Source organism: Dendrobates tinctorius, unplaced genomic scaffold (assembly GCF_039654945.1).
Source record: "Dendrobates tinctorius isolate UK_male_01 unplaced genomic scaffold, ASM3965494v1 ptg000120l, whole genome shotgun sequence".
Lineage (NCBI taxonomy): Eukaryota > Metazoa > Chordata > Amphibia > Anura > Dendrobatidae > Dendrobates > Dendrobates tinctorius.
The window spans coordinates 37,759,591-37,781,886 of NW_027361788.1; the positions used below are offsets into that span (position 1 = coordinate 37,759,591).

A 22,296-nucleotide genomic window follows, 5' to 3' on the forward strand; every position below is an offset into this window, starting at 1 on the left:
TGAGTCATGACTGGGCAGTGTACATCTTGAGGCAGGCAAGGTAGTTAGTGATAACGGCCGTAATTTTGTGGCAGCCATAGCCCTTTCAAAACTCAGCCACATACCTTGCTTGGCTCACACCTTGAACCTGGTGGTGCAGTGCTTCCTCAAAAATTATCCGGAGTTAACAGCCCTGCTCCAGAAGGTGCGAAGACTGTGCACGCACATCCGCCGGTCGCCTGTACACTCCGTTCGTATGCAGAAGCTGCAGCGATTGCTCCACCTTCCCAACCACCGCCTCATTATCGACATTGCAACAAGGTGGAACTCCACCCTGCACATGGTGGAGCGGCTGTGCGAGCAGAGGCAGGCCATAATGCATTTGTGGGAGGATACACGGCCAGGCACTTTGAGAGCAGACATGGAGTTGACAGGTGTGCAGTGGTCGAAGCTGAAAGACCTCTGTAAAGTCCTTCAGTGTTTTGAGGAATGCACACGGCTGGTAAGCACAGACGACGCCATCCTAAGCATGAGCATCCCACTTATGCGTCTGCTCATGCAAACTTTGACGCACCTTAAGGAGCAGGCTTCTGCAGCCAATGTTGATGAGGAGGAAGAGGAGGAGGGAATCCTTGATGACATTCAGCCATTGTCTGCTCAGGGACCTCTCCTGGACGAGGTGGAGGAAGAAGAGGAGGAGGAGGAGGAGGATGATGGGGATGATTACTTAGGGGAGGAGGATGCATCTCGTGGGGCAAGTGAAAATGTTGGCGTGGCAAGGTCTGGTACAGGGTTTGTGCGTGACTGGAGGGATGTGGATTTGCCAGAAAGTGCTCCTCCAACCAGCACTCGCAGTGCATCATTGACACCGGGAACATTGGCTCACATGTCAGATTATGCCTTGCTGATCCTAAAAAGGGACCCCCGCATTGCCAAAATGATGAACGATGACGACTACTGGTTGGCCAGCATCCTGGATCCACGCTATAAAGGCAAATTACAAAACATCATGCCACAGGAGAACCTTGACCTAATATTGGCTAATAAACAAGCAACTCTGGTAAATCGGTTGCTTGAGGCATTCCCAGCACACAGCAGCGGTGATGGTTCTCACACGAGCCGTACGGGCCGGGGGCAGCTTGCCAGAGGTGTTCGTGGTGCACACAGCAGAAGTGGCGTTGGAGACAGGGGTTTCATGACAATGTTGTGGACTGATTTTTCAAGTACCACTCACACAACTGGTAATACTGCATCGATGGAAAGTGACAGGAGACAGCAGTTGTCAACTATGGTTACAAACTACTTTTCCTCCCATATCGATGTTCTCCCACACAGGTCATTCCCCTTTGACTATTGGGCCGCTAAACTGGACACCTGGCCTGAATTGGCACAATATGCCTTACAGGAGCTCGCTTGCCCAGCTGCAAGTGTGCTATCGGAAAGAGTCTTCAGTGCAGCTGGATCAATCCTGACAGAAAAAAAGGACCCGTCTGTCAACCCAAAATGTGGATGATCTAACCTTCATTAAAATGAACCACGCATGGGTTTCCAAGGATTTTGTCCCACCTTCCCCTGATGACACATAGGGTGACAAAATAATGGCTTGCTTTGGTCCACCTCTTCCTGGGACTTCACCTATTTCACCTTTTGCATCAGCTGAATGTCCAACATCAACATATGCCACTTTCTAAAACTCCCTAACTGTGCTGCCTCCCCCCCCCATGGCCGGGGTCACCACCTAGCGCACGACACCGTGCGAGTTCCGTTGCCCTGGACAGGTGGGTAGGCCGACTCTTGGGCGCGGGCACTGGCACAGGGTCCCTCATAGTGCAATCAAGTGTCTCTGACGGTGGTGGTGCACACCCGCCGTCAGACACACCGCCGTACTATGAGGGGCCCAGTGCCAGTACCGACGCCCACGAGTGGGCCCCCCTTGCTTGGGCAGGGCCCCAGCATTTGCAATCTTTACCTCTCCCTGCTCCTCCGCTGTGTAGTCTGGGCCGTTAAATCCATACTGTGCCTGACACCGTTTGAGCCTGCCTTCTGATGTATAGGGGATACGGTACCCTTTCTAACCTTTGTGCAATCACGTGCAATCCCTACTGGGCCTAACACCGTCTGAGCCTGCCTCCTGATGTATAGACATATATTTTGAATGTGTACGCTATCCATACATGTTATCCGGGGATACGGTACCCTTTCTAACCTTTGTGCAATCACGTGCAATCCATACTGGGCCTGACACCGTTTGAGCCTGCCTCCTGATGTATAGACATATATTTTGAATGTGTACGCTATCCATACATGTTATCTGGGGATACGGTACCCTTTCTCACCTTTTTGCAATCACGTGTAATCCATACTGGGCGTGAGAACTGCTGGCGAGCTGTTAAGCAAGCTACAGCACACGTAAGTTTTTCATTTTTTCAGGAATGACGGTTAGGCCTAATTCCGGAACTGCGGTTGACCTGCACTTACTGGGAAATCATTGTTCGCGGGTAATAATTGTAATCAGTGATCCCCATCACTAACGTTGTTCAGCGGGTTATCTGCACCTGTAAGCGACAAACGCTGGCCTTTTCAGTGTAGCGCACATGCAGCCACGGACATGTAAGGGCATGACACACCAGTTATTGGCCAATCTCATGTGCCAGAGCCTCACGTGTCCCTCTAGTAAGCCGGATTCGGACCGCGGGGCATGACGGAGTCTCGTTCGTTAACGGAATTAAGCTTGCAATGTGTGCATCTGTTCTGTAGCTGGCATGTTTGAGGTTTCCCAGGTGGAGTCGAATTTAACTGTAGGCTCCACTCCTGGTGGTGCCCTTCTGGACATTCCTTTAAGGTTCAGCTTTGCAACCATACTGCCCACGTAAAACAAACACTTTGCCTTCATGAACGCTGTTTGGAGGTCATGACTCGTGGGAATAACGCCGCCCAATCAGTTAACCTGCTAGAGAGATCGTTCGTTGCTCCCAAGCATGACATCACACTCCCTAGGAGGAAGGTAATGCCACTGTGGCGACCGTACTCCTGGGGGCAACACAAGTGCAGTGATGCCCAGCCACTGCTCGATGAATCTGCTGGTACATTGACCCAGACCACTACATTCCCCTCGCACGCTACACGGCCTGAATCTGACCCTGATGAAACTCAGGTTACCCTTCCCATATACAGTTCCATCTTACACGGTGACAAAGAGGAAGCTGCAGATGAAAGTGCAGGTTCGGCCCACCCACCATCAGACACACCACCGTACTATCAGGGGCCCTGTGCCAGTGCTGTCACCAACGAGTGGGCCCCCCCTGCTTGCTCAGGATCACAGCACTTGCAAAGTTGAAATACTGTGCAGTGAGATGGAAGATGGGGACGACGAGGAGTCCAGACAAGTACAGGGATTCCCTAGCGAGGAGACTTTTTTGATTGTTTTCAATGTTGGGACAGCAATTTTTGGGGAGCACTATACTCTGGAGAATGATAGATGGGGCCCACCATACACTGGAACATTCCAAAGGTGGACATCAGACACTGGAGCAGCATTTACAGGGCCCATTATACACTAGAGCATTAGAAATGGGGCCCATTATGTTTGGAGCATTATTTGGGCCCATAAGACAGTGGAGCTTCATCCATGGGGACCAACATATACTGTAGCATTATGTGGAGCACATCATATACTGTTTCAAACATTATATGGGACCAATGATTCTGTATGAAGAAATAGATGGGCCTCGTCATGAGATGTAAAAAGTGAAGTATTTTTCATTGTACTATACCGCTATTTCTCTGCCGTATCGGAGCATGATGAGTTGTGGTATGTGTTAAAGGGGCGCTCTTTCGCCCAGGGCACATGAAAACCTGGAGCCAGCCCTCCCCCCCCCACAACTGTAGCCAAATAACCCCCATTTTTCAGTGCGTAACTTGTATTATGAAGTTAATTAAGGTTGACAAGCTTAAGTAAGAAGAATTGATGCTTTTGGCATTCAAATGGGCACTGTAGGTGTGTTTCCTGTCCTCCTCTCACTGCCGACTTTTATTCCCCATTGACTTACATTGGGTTTCGTGTTTCGGGACGACCCCGACTTTTCCCTATAATCGGACGATCTTGCTTGACCCGACTTTTGGAAAAGTCGGGTTTCACGAAACGAAACGCGACCCTAAAAAACCAAAAGTCGCTCAACTCTATAGATAACCAAAAAGATTCACACTACTCTAGTCTGGTGGACACTTTGGTTCTGAGGAAAGATTAGAATATCACTGCTTTTCGTTAAGAGTGCAAAAAAAAAAAGAAACATGACTAGCGCCATAGAATATAATGTTTATGTTTCTACCATGGAAAACAGGCAGCACATGTGTGACAAACACTAGTGTCTGAATAAGCCCTAATGACAGTGCTATTTCTTGCCAATAGCTACACTAGACGGGTGCTTCCAAAACAATGTTGAGGGTGTCTGTGCACCCACACTCTGAGCCTATAATGAAAATGGCGCTTCTGTCCGCTTGCTGCAAATGGAAACTGAAAATAAAAAAAGGCCTCACCTAGCCTTATTGATGGTACGTGTGGCAGGTATCACCATTCCGTGCAAAGATCCAGTGGTATCAATCACTGGAGAGGAGGATTACTAATGAGACATATTAAGTCTCCCTTGAATACACATAAGTGGTCTGCAATCCCACAAGTGATACAAACAAAATGCATTTGTAAACAATAATTGGAACAAGATCATTAATAGAAAAAGCTTTTTTCATGTTGCTTCCCTGTACGTATGTATTATGAGCAGTGCATCGCTTGTACCACATCATTATTGATTATTTATGTATTTTGTAGAATCAGACAGTGCAGGTTTCATGTCCAAGGCTGAGTGACAGTAAAGGCCCCGTCACACTAAGCGACTTACCAGCGATCCCGACACCGATATCAAGGTGTCAGGATCGCTGGTAAGTCGCTATGTGATCGCTGGTGAGCTGTCACACAGACAGCTTCACCAGCGATCAGCACAGCGATGCCGAGCGCCCGGCATCGCTGGCCATCTCTGTAAAAAATAGAATCAAAATAAAAAATATAGTTATTCTCACCTTCCGACGTCCCGTTCAGCCATCCTGCCTCTCTCTACGCTCCGGTCCCAGTGAGCCTTTGCGAAAATGACCACGAGATGTCATGGTCTCGAGGGATAACAAAGTCTCGCGGTCATTCGTGCAAAGGATCACTGGGACCGCAGCGTGGAGAGAGGCAGGATGGCTGAACGGGACGTCGGAAGGTGAGAATAACTATATTTTTTATTTTTTTTATTATTTTTTACACCTGATTGCTGGGCTCCCGCCTGTCACACACAGCGATGCGTGCTGGCCAGCAGGAGACCAGCGACCAAAGAAATGTCCAGAGGTTTCTTCCAGCGATCAGCGATACCGGCAGGGGGGCCGCTCGCTGATCGCTGTCACACACAGCGATGTCGCTGGTGAGATCGCTGTTACGTCACAAAAGCTGTGACTCAGCAGCGATCTCGCTACCGAGATCGCTTAGTGAGACGGGGCCTTAAGATCAAGCCGTGATTTGGACCTCAAAGACCATTATGAACCAAAGAATGTTCGACCCTACAACTATCCCGACACATGAAATGATTCAAATATTAACGAAGTGCAGAAATATCAAGGATAAGATACCCTTTGGGTTCACGCCACCATTTATTTTATCTATGTATGACACTATGTTATGACGTTGCATGTAACTTGTGAACACTTAGATTTTCCGTTGAGTTGACATTTAGCCAACTCCAAGGCAGAGGAACGTCTGCTTTCTAAATAGTTTTAGAGGAACAACTTCCACATCCCGAGAACACATTGCTCTTTTGGTCCCTAGTGGATAATTATCGATTCATCCTCTTAATGTGACTATATGCTTCACAGACGTCAATTTCCTTTAATAATGAGTCCTGTGATCCTGGGACTTACAAGAAAGATCAGGAATGAACATTTTTTTACCAGCTCAATTGGTGGTAATGTATCTGCTGTGATAAGTGACTTAGATCTATAGCAATGATCGGCCTTTATCTGTGAGAGAAAATGAAAAACTCAGCAACCACTCACATGGCCAGAGACAGTAGGAAGGATGAGGGGTATGAGTTACTGTATACATGGAAGTTTGTTCAATGGAAACTTTGGAGTAAAACCCTAAAACTAAAATGGGACTATTTCTGGTTATCTGGTAGTACTGTTACATCTTTACTCCTGTGAAACAAGCTAAAAGTGATGTTGGATCTCAATGCTTTGGTTGTACAGCCTGGGAATGATTTTAGAAGGCCTGTATAAGGGCCTTTTTACACAAGCTCATTCAATATGGTGTGTTTTAAGGTTTTAAGGATCATTTATATTGTACAGCAATTGTTCGTGTTTTTCTACCAATAATAGCTTGTCTTTCCTCTCACTGTTTCCAGCACAAATGACAAGCAGATGCATATAAACAAAGTCCGGGGGGGCAGCTGCAGAGAGGCATTGATGAAGCAGCTGGGGGTAAGTAAGGCTTATTTTGATATTTTTAAACAAAGCAAGGCAATGGAATAAGAAATCATTAAACATCAGAACCCGCTTTATCATTACAATCATTAGGAAGTGTAGCTGTTCCTGCATTCACCACCACTTGTGTACACTGCAGAAATTTTATGTTATCCAGTCATGAAAAAGATGGGTCTATCCCTTTAAATAAAGCTGTAAAAAATATTTTCTGAACAGAAAAGCAAAACCTTCACATAAAAATGGCTGTGGACACAGCATGTGGAGTCAAAAAACAAAGCTAGCGAGGTATTTTCTGGTCACCCCCCCAAAAAAAAAAAAACAAAACTCACTCATCAGCAGAACAGCTACAGAAATCCTGGCAAGAGCACAAAGCAATACACTGCTGCCAAAATCGACGTGAAATCAAGTGAGATAGATTGGGTAAAGTAACATAAGTAGGAGCGAGGCCGATATAATGACATTTTCTCAAAAAGTTGCATTATGAAGAAATCTATTCTATTATTTCTAAACACTGTTTTTCAGCGATTACTTTGTATCTCCGTTCATACTGCACCCACACACACACGATAGACCAAGCTAGTATATATAATGATTTAAATGCCTGATCAAGAATATTTATTGAAAAAAGACCCACTTCGGGGAAAAGTCAGTGTGTACGGTAATTGGGGATCAATATGTGCGTCGGGGGCCGCTGGAAGAAAGAGTGAGAGATGCAGAAATAAAGCAGGTAAGTACAAGGTGTAGAAATTCTCTCTACACACAGAACAGTAGTAGTGTTTGTGAGAAGCAGCATATTTGCTTTTTAGCCCACTAGTAGGGAACCTGTGTCACAGTCAGTAGTAACAGGAGATGTCCATCTCATTAAGTAGCTTACATCCCTTCACAGGAAAGAAAAGCCCAAGACAATCAATACAAACCTCACCCAATGTACTCCACTGACTCTTGGGGTTCTGTCATTAATATATAGTATTGCATGAAAGTATGACAAATTCAGTAATCAAATTAACTAATTGAGCCTCTGATGCAGCTTTAACAGGGCCGACAAAGCAATATTTACGAACGATAAAGACATCCCTTGATGCAAGAGCAAATGCCGATCATGAAATGTCAGTCACTTGCTGCGGTGCTCCTGTGCAAAACTCTCAGTTGGCCATCTGCAGTTTGTATGAAAGCACCCAGAGGTTTAAATCAGCCAATTCTGGCAGTGCAAACAAGAGTCACAATTAGAAAAACATAGCTGTTTTTTCCAAAAACAGTTCCACATCTGTCTACAGGTTGTGTATGCTAATGCAGCTTAGCCCCATTCACTTTAACAGATCTGAGCTGTTATCCCAGACATAACCCACAGACAGATGTGGCTTTGATTTTTATTTTATTCTTAACATCCCCCCCTTTATAGGTGGAAAGAATGAAGGCGTCTGAACTCTTGTACCAACAGCAGTTTGAATCCCACCGATCTGTAAGGGCCCTGTTACACATAGCGACGCACCAGCGATCCCGACAACGATATGACCTGGTCAGGAGCGGTGGTGTGTCGCTACATGATCGCTGGTGAACTGTCAAATAGGCAGACTCACCAGAGATCAAGACCAGCGAGGACGCGGATAACTAAGCGCGCGCGTCGCTTAGCTACCCGCTGTGTACCCTGGATACCAGCGTGCTCGCGCTGGGAGCTGGTAACCAAGGTAAACAGCGCGCGGTGCTTAGTTACCCGCTGTTTACCTTGGATATCAGCTCCCGGCGTCTGCTTACAGTGCTGGGAGCTCGCTGATCGATGGTCTCCCATCGATCCCACGCGATGCGTGCTGGCCAGCGGGAGACCAACGATCAAAAAAAGGTCCAGGACATTCTTGCACGATCAGCAATACCCGGCGGGGGGGTTGTTCGCTGATAGGTGTCACACACAGCAAGATCGCTGCGGAGGTCGCTGTTGCGTCACAAAACTCGCTGTGTGTGACGGGGGCTTAAGGCTATGCGCACACGTTGCGGATTCCGCTGCGGGTTTTTCCGCGCGGAAACGCAGGTAAAACTGCAGGTAAAGTGACCTGAGTTTTTCCTGCGTTTTGGTCTGCGGTTTTGCCCCGGCGGTTTCACACCTCTACTATGTTAAAGGTGTGAAACCGCTGCGGAAACCGCCCAATTGACATGCTGCGGTTTGTAAACCGCAGCAAAACCCAGCAGAAAAAAACGCAGCGTGAGCACAGCGTTTTTGAAAACCCATAGGGTTTCATTGTACTGTACCTTGTCAGCGGAACTGCTGCGTTTCCGGAGGGCCAAAACCGCTGCGGAAACGCAGCAGAATCCGCAACGTGTGCACATAGCGTCATCCTATAAATTGGTGATAACATTTTATACTAGACAACCCATTTAAAGCTTGAAGTTCTGATAAAATAAATATTATTATCCTTCATGTGGCCTCGGAGCATGAATCCAGAGTAAACATACAGAAAAAGCTCAAAGCTAGATGAACCCACTCTGTGTTTTATCACACAGAACACCCTGACATGTGTATTCATAGGTCATCTTGTGGATTTTTGCATAACTCCTGTGCTAGATGCTCCACTTCCTCTACAAAATGATACAGTGTATTCACAGACATCAGAAACCTTTATCAAGCATTGTTCCTAGACATCTCCTGTCTGTTTTCTTGGTCAAGTTTGCCCAGTTGCTTCTTCAGGCACATTGTACATTTTTCACCCGCAGGTCGACAATTTTGTTGCAGGCAAGGGCTGCCAGGGAGGAGGGAGGTGGAGCTCCTGCATGCCAAATTAGTTTTCACTGAGAGAACCATGACATCACCATTTTAAGGTTGTGATTCAGCCACCCTCCCATGTTTATGGTCAGAAGGGAAAGGGGGGCTGTGTGCTTGTGTCTCCTGCTGGCGTATCTCTTACTTTTGTGGGAGTGGATGAAAACTACTGTCCAACCATAGACCTTGCTGCTTTTAACATGCTGGGTACAGCTTTACTTTTTTTTTCTATTCCTCTCTCTTGCTCTTTCCAGATCATGTAATTTCACCACAAAAGAGCTGAGGAGCTCAGGTTCAAATAAGGCTGTCAGGAGGAAACTCGCAGAGAGGAGTAAGATGGGCTCTGCATCCAGGAATGAAATTCGGAACAGCTTGTTCCAAGGCAGCAGGTAACGTCCTGTCCTGCTGAACAGCACAGACATGCGAGTACAATAAAACAGACTGCAACTGCAGCAACAAATGCAGTGCTGCCATAAATAAACAAGGATTTTTTTTTAATCATTATTATTCTTTGAACTGGAGAATTTTTTGGGAGAACAGAGATTACTTGGCGAGCAGACCACAAGGGATATCCGTCCGATATCAAAAAGGAAGCAGGTGAGCCTGGAAAGGTGGGCAAAATTATCCTGGCGATGGTCCATGCAATATTAGTGGTGTTATCTTTGCTTTTACATAGTCTGCAGATAAACTTTCTCAATTGTAATGTACAAATAGTACTACCCTCAAAAAGTTAGATGACAAGATAAGACATGCACAATTTCTGTTTTACAGTTACCATTTTATCTTTTTCTTTCACTTTAATGAAAAGAATACCAAAGTTGCTAATTTTGAATAAACTCAATTAATATAAAGTTACAATGTTACAGGGCATAAAAATGTAGGCAAATGGTTAAGAAGTCCACCCCCACAAAAAAGTTTTAAGCATAAGGTTACAGCATCTGCATGGCATGTAGACTCATTTACAAGCTCCTTCAAGCTTCTTACATTATGTTTTATTATTTTCCCATAATGGTCCATAGGTAAGGATACTATAGATGTATAGGATGCTGCCATCACTATAGCAACAGGGAGAGGCACTTTGTTTTGCTGAGTGAGATTTCCATGAGTATTTTTGTTTTTCTCCCCGCCGTCCCCATATCATTATAATGACTGTAGGGTAACATTGAGCCTCTGAAGCCATCATTGGTCAGGGGCTCTAATACTAATGCTCGGTGAGGAAAATTTCTAGTTGACAGGATGTATAATAGACTCTTGAGGAGACTCCAGTAATTGACTCTTTACTGGGAAAATCCCACTGTGCCAATGTTGGTACAATGTATCAGGACTGAGGGCAAGTAGCCACATTCGTTACATTCTTGAGAGTGAATATTTCACAAAGATTATATGCTGATACAGCAATCTATGTGTGATCACAGCGCGGATTGTTTTTATTAATCCAGCAAACACATAATTGCATCTCTATAGACTGGGGCTGATATACTGTAGGTCCATAATCTTCTCTGGTAGTCCACCTGCTATGACTGGACTATGTGCTGCTACTGCATGCTGGGAAATTTAATTCAGCAAAGCCATATATAAATTACAACTCCCAGCATGCTCTGCACAAGCAATGGCATTCATGTAGGTATAGCTTCGGACTGCTTTTAAAAGGAGCTTGTCTTAATAGCTTGCAATCTGTTGCCATGAGACAGAAAGGACTGCATCATCTGAACAAATCTGACGCATCTGCAGACACTAGATTCAGTTCCAGGCAGGTCATCTGATGTGTGGTCTGACATGTAGCTAGTTATCAACTGGAAACTAGACTCTAAGCAAATTATGCTTTTTTCTTGTCAATGCAAGATATAGGCCTCAAAGCCCCGTCTCACATAACGAGATCATTAGCGAGATCGCCGAAAAGTCACCGATTTTGTGACGCAACAGCAACCTCGCTACGTGTGACACATAGCGGCGTCCGGCCCCCTGCTGGATAACGCTGATCGTGCTCGAATGTCCTGGGCCATTTATTGATCGTTGGCGTCCCGCTGGCCAGCGCTCGTCGCTGTGTTTGATGCCGATGAGCGACCTCGTTGGCGACGCAGAACTCAGGGATGCAGGCGGGAGTCATCAGATAAGCTGCTGTGTGACAAGGTAGCAACGACCGCCGAGGTCGTTATACGGATCGTCGCTGCGTCGTTGTAGAGATCTGCCTTTTTGACAGCTTACTAGCGACCACGTAGCGACGTACCAGCGATCCTTACCAGGTCGTATCGTTGTCAGGATCACTGGTTCGACACTATGTGAAACGGGACCCTTAATGTGGTGTACACCTGCAAGTCACCGGGTTTCCAAAAAGCGCTCTCTTCTTTTTGCTGAGCTCTTGATCTGTGCAGAACCTACAATTTCCTCAATGGCTACGGCCTTATCTTGATATTACCCCTGGTGTCTGGGCTGGGACTGTAGGGGTCCCGGAAAAAGGGATTTAAAAGATGGATCAAGTTTCTGGTCATCTGTCATTTGTCTGACACTCAATCCTCTGTTCTACAATCCAGGGATCAGTGAACTAGCAGAGAAAAGTTTAACTTTGTTGAGATAAAGGTTTACAGAGTGTTCATTGTAGCTCATTTAGATGGGAGAGATAAGGGTTCCAGGCAGCTGCCTCAAGACATCTGATCCTCTCCAGTATTAAGTTATGGCAGCCAGCTCATAATGGCACAACTACTTAGCTTTTCATAGTAAGGGGAAAAACAGAGAAGCCAATCATCCATGCTACCACAGGAGCATAGGTGCTCATAGGATATAGGAGTGTGGCTACCAAGTTACTTCTCATTTCTACAGTCTAAAAAAAAAATAATAAAAAAGAAAGATTTCCAATATAAACTAATTTACCATTTAGTGGCGGGTTTGTGGTTTAGGAGGGCACAGAGCTGATGTAATCACGAAAGACAAAGCAACTTTCACATGAGTCATTGTTCTTTGTCTGAAGAACCAAATGATTCCACATTGCCATATAGTGTCCGCAGGAATTTAGGGTCTTTCAGAACAAAACTACAAGCTTGGGTTATAAATACAGCATCGTCTGTACTATGCGGCAGAGCTTGCACTCTAAGGAAAAGGATTAAATAGCAGCCACTGGGATGATCGCTCCTGGAGAGCCAGGCAGCTGAACAAACTATAGAAAAGCCCCCCACATCCACCCCCGAAACCCGCACAGAGTGAAAAGTTCAAAGCTGCAAAGATCCAACATTGTACAAAGTTCTAGGTGTAAGCGCCGGTCACATTAAATGTCACTCTAGCCTCTGCTATCTACTATAAATATACAGTACCAAAGATGTCTCAGAGGAGCTGGTCGTCTCTGTATATTTGTGCCATAGCAGAAGGTAACATGAAGTATATATTAGCGCACTGCAACCCTATGCTAGCAATATACCAAAGAGGGGCAGTCTCCACATTGCTTTTTATTAAAGACAACATCTAATAACGATGGGACTTTTTTTCTAATATCAGGTATGGCTTTTTTCCTACATTTCACCTTTCTACCACTTGGGGCACCATCTCCACCAGCCTCAAGTAATGAATCTGGAAAAACAGAGAACAAAGACTCTATTGCAAAGTGAATAGTCCCTGTCCATTCAGGTAAAATTGTGTGACACTCATGTCACATTGCATCTTCTGATTTCCTGTGATGTTGCACTGTGACCTGCACCCTACTGGCATCCACATTTGATCAGTTTTCTGTCTCTGGTCACAAGACGCATGTAAGGGTATGTTTCCACAGTCAGCAAATGCTGTGGATTGGACGCTGTGTACAGTCCAGATGTTACAGCATAGTGGATGGGATTTTATGAAATCCCTTCTCCACTATGTGTGCAAACATGCAGGTGGCAGACCTGCGTAATCGGACATGCGGCGCATCTTTATAGACCGCAGCATGTTTATCAAGCTTGCGGAGACACCGCGCGTAGAAAAGGGGGCAGCGCTTTGGGCGGAGCTGTGTCCTCTCCACAGCGTTTCCTTAACGTGTAAACATAGCCTAACTCTCTTGCAGTAAAACAGCAATGGGAAGTTGCCTGGCTTTACAGCAAAATTGCAACTCTAAAATGGTAGTGAGTTGCAGTCTTGTGTGAGAACTGCCGTCATGTGAAGGAGTTATAGGATACGGTTGTTCACGACTTTTCTGTTGCAAATTCACAGCCACAAAATCTTCATTAAATGGTACAGATTTCACTGCTATTGCATTTTGTGGATTTGAAATCCTCAGTATCTCTCAATTTTCTTTGCAGCGTGAACATGAGATCTTATAAAATGTCATCAAGAATGCAAGTACAGTAATACTTTACATATATGACCTGTGTGCATGTACCCCTGTGCAACGCCATCACTTTTAGTCGCTCTGACAATGAGTGCAGAGAGAATATGCTACACACTGGGCAAAACAGTTGACGAGGCTAGACTGTATAGGCTCATTCAGATGTCTTTTGTTTTCATGTACGAGAATGAAAACTATCGGAAAGTTTTTCATCACGGTTTTGGATCAGATACTAATCGGTGTTTGGTCCAGGAGTCAGTTTTTACCATTAATGATTTTCTTGTATACAAGAAAAAAAAATGCTAATCTTGTACCCATTACGATGCTGTATGGGTGATTTTGCAGATTACACAGTCCATAAAAAAGAAAAAAAAAGAAATGCAAATAGCTACTTAGACTAAAATGTGTAAGTGTTCTACCTGTGAAAAACCTGGGACAAGATAAGTTTGTGAAAACAGACGAATGAATGAGGCCTAAATTAAGAGCTAGGATGCATGCTATTTTGCTGTTCAGCTCCAAACTGTTGACACCGGCTCTCTGTTCTCATCATTGGTAGCGGCCTCAGCAATGGAAAACCCAGCTATCTGACACTATTCCCTTAGCTGCCTAAGGTAAGGCTGGGCCACCATACATTATCAGCGATCTGTAGCATCGCTTGGAGAACTGATTGACAGGTTGGTCACACTCGTCAAAAAGAGTGTTTGACCAGTGTGACCAACTTTTTACTATTGAGGCCGCCTATGCGGCATCAGTAATAAAAGATATGTTAAAAATAATTAAAAAAAATAAAAAATGGTGTTATTCTCACCTTCCGGCATCCCGCGCAGCATCCCCGATCCTCACGATGCTCCCGGCAAGTCCCGTTCCCAGTGATGCCTTGTGACAATGACCTTTGATGACGTAGTGGTCTCGCGAGACTGCGACTTCATCAAAGATCATTGTCGCAAGGCTTCACTGGAAACGGGAGTTGGCGGGAGCATCACTGAGGCCTTGGGACGCTGTGCGGGACGCCGGAAGGTGAGAATAACAATATTTTTTATTTTACATTCTATTTTTTACAGGGATATGGTACCCAAAGCCCGGAGGACAGTCTCCTCTCCTCCAGGCCCTGGGTACCATCCGCACATTTTCTGCTTACTTTGCGCATGGTGGCCATAGCCACATGCGGAAAGTAAGCAGAACGATGCATTCCTATGGGTGTGGAATTTCCAAGATTCCGCACAAACAAAAATACGCAGCATTAGCACAGCATGTGCGGAATGCCATTGAATACAATTGCTTGCTTATTTTATGCGCTTTTGCCGCGATAAAACGTGGCAAAAACGCATAAAATCCGGGGGAAATCCGGACGTGTGCACACAGCCTCACCCCACATTTACTCTGTATGCATGAGACTTTTCAGATAATGGCTGAGAACAAAGATCGTCCTCAACCTCAATGCTCAGTATTTTATAGCGGTTTGATTCATTCCAGACTATAATCACAATGAGATATTGTGCCCCAAGGTGTATGATGTGAAAGTCTTTATAGTGTGTGATATATCACTCACTGACTGCTACATGATAATACATATATGATTCACAGATTTACCACATATTTATGAGACATTGAGTAATGGTGGAAACAGTGCCAGCTACACATGCCTACTATATTGCTCATTCTTGGGTTTTCCCTTTACTGCGAGGAGTTGGCTTATCCTCCACCACAATGTGTAAAAATCCATGCATATTGGATCCAACATGCCAACGTTCAGTCATAGGTTGTTGGTGTTGGCCTCAATAAAACATGTGTGCATATAACCTGTATAGCGTCACACCACGGTCCTTTATGAAATTGTGTCTTTGGTGCCTAGAAGCAATGCTAATACTAAAAGCGGAGATGGATCATGCCGCACCTGATTTCTTAGATTTCATAGGAATGTACAAGAAACAAATGTGACTGATCTTAGACATAAAAGTATAGCATCTCAAATATAGTGACGTATATGGATTAGCTTTGTATTATATTGCATTTGTATAGCTTGTCTGAAGCTGTCTGCACACATGAAATATTTATTTGGCAAACCCTCTAATTTTGATGGGACAGTGAGACCACCTAGCATTTATAGTGACCTCCCAACACTTTCCTGACACCAGATGTTTGGGGGGGGGGGGGGGGGGGAGGATCACACATTTGACCAGTTATCAGATTCTCGGGGAGAAAAGTTGCTCTAAGAGTCTGACAGTGTCGGTCTCCCCTCATCTCCCTGAGAACACATACCCACTCAGCCAAGCTGGCCTCTAGTGTCAATGGAGGATCTGGAATAAATCTTTGTTGGCCGAACACTCATAGGGTCGATGGCTTTATAATGTGTATAGCCAGTAAAGAAGGACATTGTCAAAGAGTGAAAGCCATTCCATCTGTTAAATAAATTGACAAGGAGTTTCAACAAAAAGCAAATCTGCCTTATCATTAAGCAATATAGAAATAAGGGATGACATGTAGCATAACTGGGTACATTTACTATTCCGGAATCTTGGAAAGCTGGGTGACTGCCCTATAGAAGCAGTTATTAGTGTTCCCTAAAAGAAGTTAAATGCAATCAATAAAGCATTTGTTGTCTTATGGACATATTATAAGCAACCTCTCACTGCAGTAAATATTTTTCAAGTAAAATTGTTCAATTACATCCATCCAGCAATGAAAAGTGCCTGACCTTCTCTAAGAACAGAAAAAAAAACATTTTAGGAGATACCAGAGTCCTGCATGCGTTGTTCTTGAGAAATCTTCCATGTAATGTTGTTTGTGTGTGTGATGCCAGAAAACTCAATACAAACATAAGAAGATTAAAAAAAAATCAGAGTGTAACATCCAGAAAGAGACAACACAGCGTTACAGAAGTATTCTTTGGAAAGAACCCTTCAGCCTATTTAATTTTGAGGGTCTTGGACGTGAAGATACAACTTGTACACAGCTTGTCAAACAAAGCTGAGCGTGCAAAGCACCGTTCGGACACTGACAAACAGGCTTGGAAAGATTTAAAGGGGTTGTCCCAACTTTGCAACTATCTTGAGAATCCTGAGGGTAGGAGATAACTTCCTAAGTTAGCACAAACCCTTCTGCCATTTTTTTTACAGCTCCTTGACAGATTGATGTGTCTCCATGACGACAGACTACAAAATAAACAGTAGTCTGATTCTGAATTTATATACTTCTTGCGAAAGTAGCACATGTGTGAGTATAGGCAAAGTGATTAGATTGAACAGCGGATCAGAAAGGTTCACACCACCTTAAAATACCTGATGTATTTCACATAAGTACATGAATACTCAATGTACTGTAAGTACTTATATATTACTCCAGGTGTCTGAAATATTTTGTGTTGATAGACTAATCATAAAATAATTGAAAAAAAAATGAAACCATAATATCTGTAAATACTAACAATTACTTGCTGATGGTTCCAAGTAGCAACTACTTTTTGTAAGAGCGCACAGTAACAAATTAAAGAAATGTACAAACAGCATTTTAGTTAGTGAATATGTGTGCAGGTGACCACTGAGCCTTTCACTTCAATGGGTCTTTGGTAGCAGTAGTGCACATGTATGACCACCACTCCATTAATTTCTGTTAGCCTATGGGAGCAATATCGTGCATACAGGATTACATCTTTATAGCAGATGCAGCTCAATGTTTATCTTGTAGCGCACCAGATCTCTTGCACAGCTATTTCTGCCACTAGAGGGAGCTGCTACGCCTACTGCATACATTGAGCTGACTAACACAGAATACTCCTGAGCTTCCTCTAGTGGATACAGAATGCTATTTAAAAAGCTTATGAAAAGCAAAAACCAGATTATATTTGGTACTATATAATAATAGATGTAAACTTAATATAATGGAAATATATGATCATTTCTGGCTTGATTTCTCATGTTCATTCTGTGTTCTTCCTATATAAAAGATTTTGAGCATGGAAACCTTTAACTCACAGCCAGCAAGAATGTGTTATATCACCAGCCAGGAGAGTATTAAATTCATTATAGATCTTAATGTCATTAATAACACGAGCTGTGAAGCTGGGTGGCTGCCAACCAACGGAAATCAAAAGCACTCTGTTGCTTTAGGGTAAGAAGTCCCAGCAGAGACCCCCATATACAGTAACGCCCACTGGCTGCCTTTTTTTTGTGGGATGCTATAGTGCTAAACTCACTTAAGCTATGACTGGCACAGCATTTGCCTAATTGTTGTAAATCCCTCTTAAGCCCAAGATCAAAGACCTTTAAAGGGAATCTGTCACCCCTGTTTTGAGATATCATATAATGATATTATTCAATTGTGTGTCACATAAGGATTCTCTTAGTACTTTTGCTTCCCCCTGACCCCGCACCTTTCATGCATAAATACCTTGTTTATATAGGTTCAGAAGTATGTAAACTGCTGCAGTCCGGTCCGATGGGCGGGGCTTATTCAACGGCTCCCCCCTCCCTGTCTTGCTCTATACAACAAGAAATGCGTAGAGCAAGACAGGGAGTGGGGGGGGAGTAGTTGAATAAGCCCCGTCCAGCAGACCGGACAGCGGCAGTTTACATACATCTGAACCGATATAAAAAAGGTATTTATGCATGAAAGGTGCGGGGTCAGGGGGAAGCGAAAGTACTAAGAGAATCCTTATGTGACACACAATTGAATGATATCATTATATGATATCTCAAAAAAGGGGTGACAGATTCCCTTTAAGTGTCAGTTGCCTGGGACTTCTGGTCCAAGAGTGACAGCATCACACCATCTTTCGCATATCTTGGCATATCATTAATGGACAGAGACTTGGAACCTTTCCATGTTCAGATCCCTTATGCATGTGACGTTTTTCTCCTAGATAGCCAACAGTGAGTTCAGGGCGATGGAGTGAAGAGTTGTGCTTTAAAAGTCAGCTGTTATGACTAAGCTATCTAGGGAGGCTCTCCCTAACCAAGAAATGTAGTTTTCTGTTACATTAAATTCTTTCCTTGTGGGTATGCAAAATATAGTATATACTTTCCCTTCCATACACATCAATTAAAAACTACTATGTATTTGATTTGAAGAAAATGTGCCCATGAGATATTGAGTTATGCATAGTTTCATATAAAAAAAAGAAAACGTATAGTCTGCTCTCATCTCCCAAAAGTGCTCTTGGTTAACATACTATTCTAATATGTCCCGATTCTCAACCCCTGTAAATTCACAACTCTTTTTGAGACAACAGCTCTTCTACATCATCAGCTTTCTGCCATCACTATTGACTTCCTTTTCATAACTTCCCTGTATACACTGTTTCTGCCACTGTCAAAAGGTTTGAACAAACTGAAAGCCTGCCTCTCTGGCCATATACAGATTGCCTGAAAAGCAAGAGCAGGGAGAAAAAGACCACCCCTACTTCCTGTGGTGAGACAAAGACCCGCCCTCACTTCCTGTAGAGACCAAGGCCCGCCCCTTCTTCCTGTAGAAAGACAAAGACCCGCCCTCACTTCCTGTTGAGACAAAGGCCCGCCCTTTCTTCCTGAAGAAAGACAAAGACCCACCCTCACTTCCTGTAGAGACAAAGGCCCGCCCCTACTTCCTGTAGAGAGACAAAGATCCGCCCTTCCTGAAATCAGCCTATACTGTTACAGAGGGATGATACATGACAACAGACAATGTGCTGAGAATTAAACAAAAGAAAGCAGATGGCACTTTGGAGTAATTTTTGACCTGAAAATGTAATTTTAAGTTAAGGTATATTACAAAATAACATGTCGGATTCTTCATCATTTCAACACTGTCAAGAAAGACTTAGCAGACCCCATAAATATAAGCTAGTTTCTAATGTCAATTGAAATTTATGGGTTTTGGTTGACACTTTTTATATGCATGTGCCTCTATATTGCTCTTTCTAATGTTCTGATTAACTAAAGGGGTTCTTTTAAAAAGACTTCTGTCTGGCCACTGCAGTTTAAATGGCAGGTCAGAAAAGGCTTCTGCGAAGGCAAACCAGTCAATTCTGAGTGAAAAGGGGGTTGTCAGGTAGAATTGTACTTCTTAAATTCACAAACAAGGGGTATCAGGATGATCATCATACTAGTTCTTCCCTAACAGGGAACTGCTTCAGTAAATGGTACAATTAACAAACAGAGGAAGAAGCAAATTAGCTTTGATAAAATGGTAAAATTATTTCTGGAAGCCTTCACATGCATACATTTATAGTTGGCAGCAGCGACTTTTCCATTTATTTTAACTGCACAGAAAAAGTATGCATTTTACTTCAGCCTTTTTTTATAGGGTCCCTTTAAAATAACAAGAAATAGGTAGTTCATGTTTAGTAAGATTTTCTACAATTTGAGCAATTGCTCAGCTACAAAAAAGGCTAAATGCAATATGTTTAGTAATTAAGTTATACAGAACCTTCTATGAAGAGATATTTCCTAGACAACCACAAGCCCACAATGAACTTAGAGCTATTCCTTTTCCCGTCTTGCTGTTTGTGGAATTTACAGTAAGTGGCCGGTCAAGGCTGGTAAAAGGAAATTATTCCACTGCCAGAGGGTTCGTAACCCATAATGCTTTCGCCATTCGTGCCTGCGGCAAAACCTTACTGTGTACATCAGAGGGTGTTTTTAACTCCAGGACTTCTTAAAGAAGATGGAAAAATAGTCAATTTCAGCAAAATGATTCACTATGATGAGGTTAGCAACCTTCCATCCCAGCACTTGATTGTAAAGATTTCATGGAGGCAAGCATTTTCCAAAAATAATAGACGCTCTTTTTCTGCTAATGGGAAGAATGGCTGCTTTGTACCCATGTTATTTTACACAGAGCTCAGTAAAGTAGCACCACACAGACACCAATAAATAAATGCAGTTGGACGCTTTATTGGTGAATTCAATGAAAATTTCTCACACTGTAAAGATCTCAGTGTAGCGATTGCCAAATGTTCAATTCCACTTACATACAATATTCTTAGCCTTCTCCTTAAATAATGAGTGCTTCTTGCATTTTTTTTTTTTTTTTTTTTGCAAAATTAAAGATATTTGCGCTACCAACCATGGCCACTAGATGCACTGTCTCCCATAAACAACATTGTGACTATGAGCTCAAATTCAGACAAAATATTGATCTTTGAACTGCAATAACTTTGGAATGAAGAACTTTCCAGAAATGGCAGATGGCACATTATAGTCAGGAAGAGTTTTATGACACTTCTATTTTCAGAAAATAAGTGCTACCATCCCTTTAACATTGAATGAGTAAAGAAAAGACCTATTCAATGGGGAAGTATATGAGATTTTCCGATGCCCTGAATGTTATCATTAGTATATCACAATGCGGGGTTTCATGTCAAGTCAATTTTTTTTATACAATTAGGCTATGTGCACACGTAGCGTTTTAAAACGCTTACTAAAAACCGGACTCCTTCCCAGAAATCGCGCGTTTTTTTCCGCGCGATTTCACTGCGATTTTACCGCGATTATGATCGCGATTTTGCCGCGATTTTCGCGTGCGATATTCAAGCACTTTCTAAGCGATTTGAAGCATCGCTTGGAAAGTGATTGACAGGTTGGTCACACTCGTCAAACATAGTGTTTGACAAGTGTGACCAGGTTTTTACTATTGAGGCCGCCTATGCGGCATCAATAGTAAAAGATAGGATGTTAAAATGCTAAAAAAAATAAAAAAAATCGGTGTATATTTACCTTCCGGCGTCCCGCGCTGCATTCCCGGGCCTCAGCGTTCCCAGTAATGCCTTGCGAGACCTGTGATGAGGTAGTCTCGCGTTGCTATAGCGATCTCGCGAGACCGCTAGAGTCACGGGAGACTACGTCATCACAGGACCTTGCCGCAAGGCATTACTGGGAACGCTTAGGCCGGGAATGCAGCGCGTGACGCCGGAAGGTAAATATACCCCGATTTTTTATTTTTTATTCTTTTTTTACAGGGGTATGGTACCCAGGGCCTGGAGGACAGTCTCCTCTCCTCCACACCGTGGGTACCAACCGCACATGAGACGCTTAACTTCCCGCATGGTGGGCATAGCCACATGCGGGAAGTAAGCGATTCTCATGCATTCCTATGGGTGCGGAATCGCGGCAATTCTTTGCGATTCCGCACAAAGAATGAGCATGCTGCGATTTTTTCCGCGATGCGATTCCGCCGCGGAAAAAAGCGCAGCATTAGCACAGCATGTGCGGAATGCCATAGGAATGCATGGGGGGCGTTCTGTACACGATTTTTAAGCGTTTTCGCGCCGAAAATCGCGGCAAAAACGCTTAAAAATCGCTACGTGTGCACACAGCCTTAATGTCTCATCCCCTCTTTTATATTGGTTGACGTCTCCATGTCACTTGTGAAGTCTCTTCTCATGAGTACATGGTAGCGACCTGTGGTTTAATTAGCTAAACTGTGTATTTTTCACACCCGCACGACACAGCTTCCAATTAACTGAAATTATAGAACATAGGCAAGGACATATTGTGCTATTTAAAAGCCACAAAACTGAAGGAATTAATTGCAAAGTAAAATTGTATTAGTAAATGTTACGGAGTACCAAGAATGGGAAACACATGCTGCTTGTGGACTTAGGAAGCTTTCTCATGTGTAATTTATTTTGTCCAGATTCTCCTTTCATGACTCTTGGACCCATCGACCACTTGTTTGGTAAAAAAGCAGTTTCTTTAGTGGGTGACATGTACTGGATCATAGTCATACCAACTAGTAGTAAAGGCGATAGGACCCTACTGGGTTTTTCCTCCTTTTTCCAAGAGCCTCCTTACAACCA

The 22,296-nt window shown here is 43.7% G+C and overlaps 2 protein-coding genes across 11 annotated transcripts in view; one reads left to right on the forward strand and one right to left on the reverse strand.

Annotated features, from left to right (window-relative positions):
- The window catches only part of RALGPS1 (Ral GEF with PH domain and SH3 binding motif 1), a 1,264,350-nt gene that overhangs the window by 582,803 nt on the left and 659,251 nt on the right, over positions 1 to 22,296 (reverse strand). The gene's annotated exons all lie outside the window — the stretch shown is intronic.
- ANGPTL2 (angiopoietin like 2) overlaps positions 9,318 to 22,296 on the forward strand; it is a 57,029-nt gene continuing 44,050 nt past the window's right edge. The window contains exon 1 of one of the 2 annotated variants that reach the window (XM_073541179.1): positions 9,318 to 9,846. The gene's annotated coding sequence lies outside the window, so the exon portion shown is untranslated. The remainder of the gene's footprint in view (positions 9,847 to 22,296) is intronic. The other variant, XM_073541178.1, reaches the window with a different exon arrangement.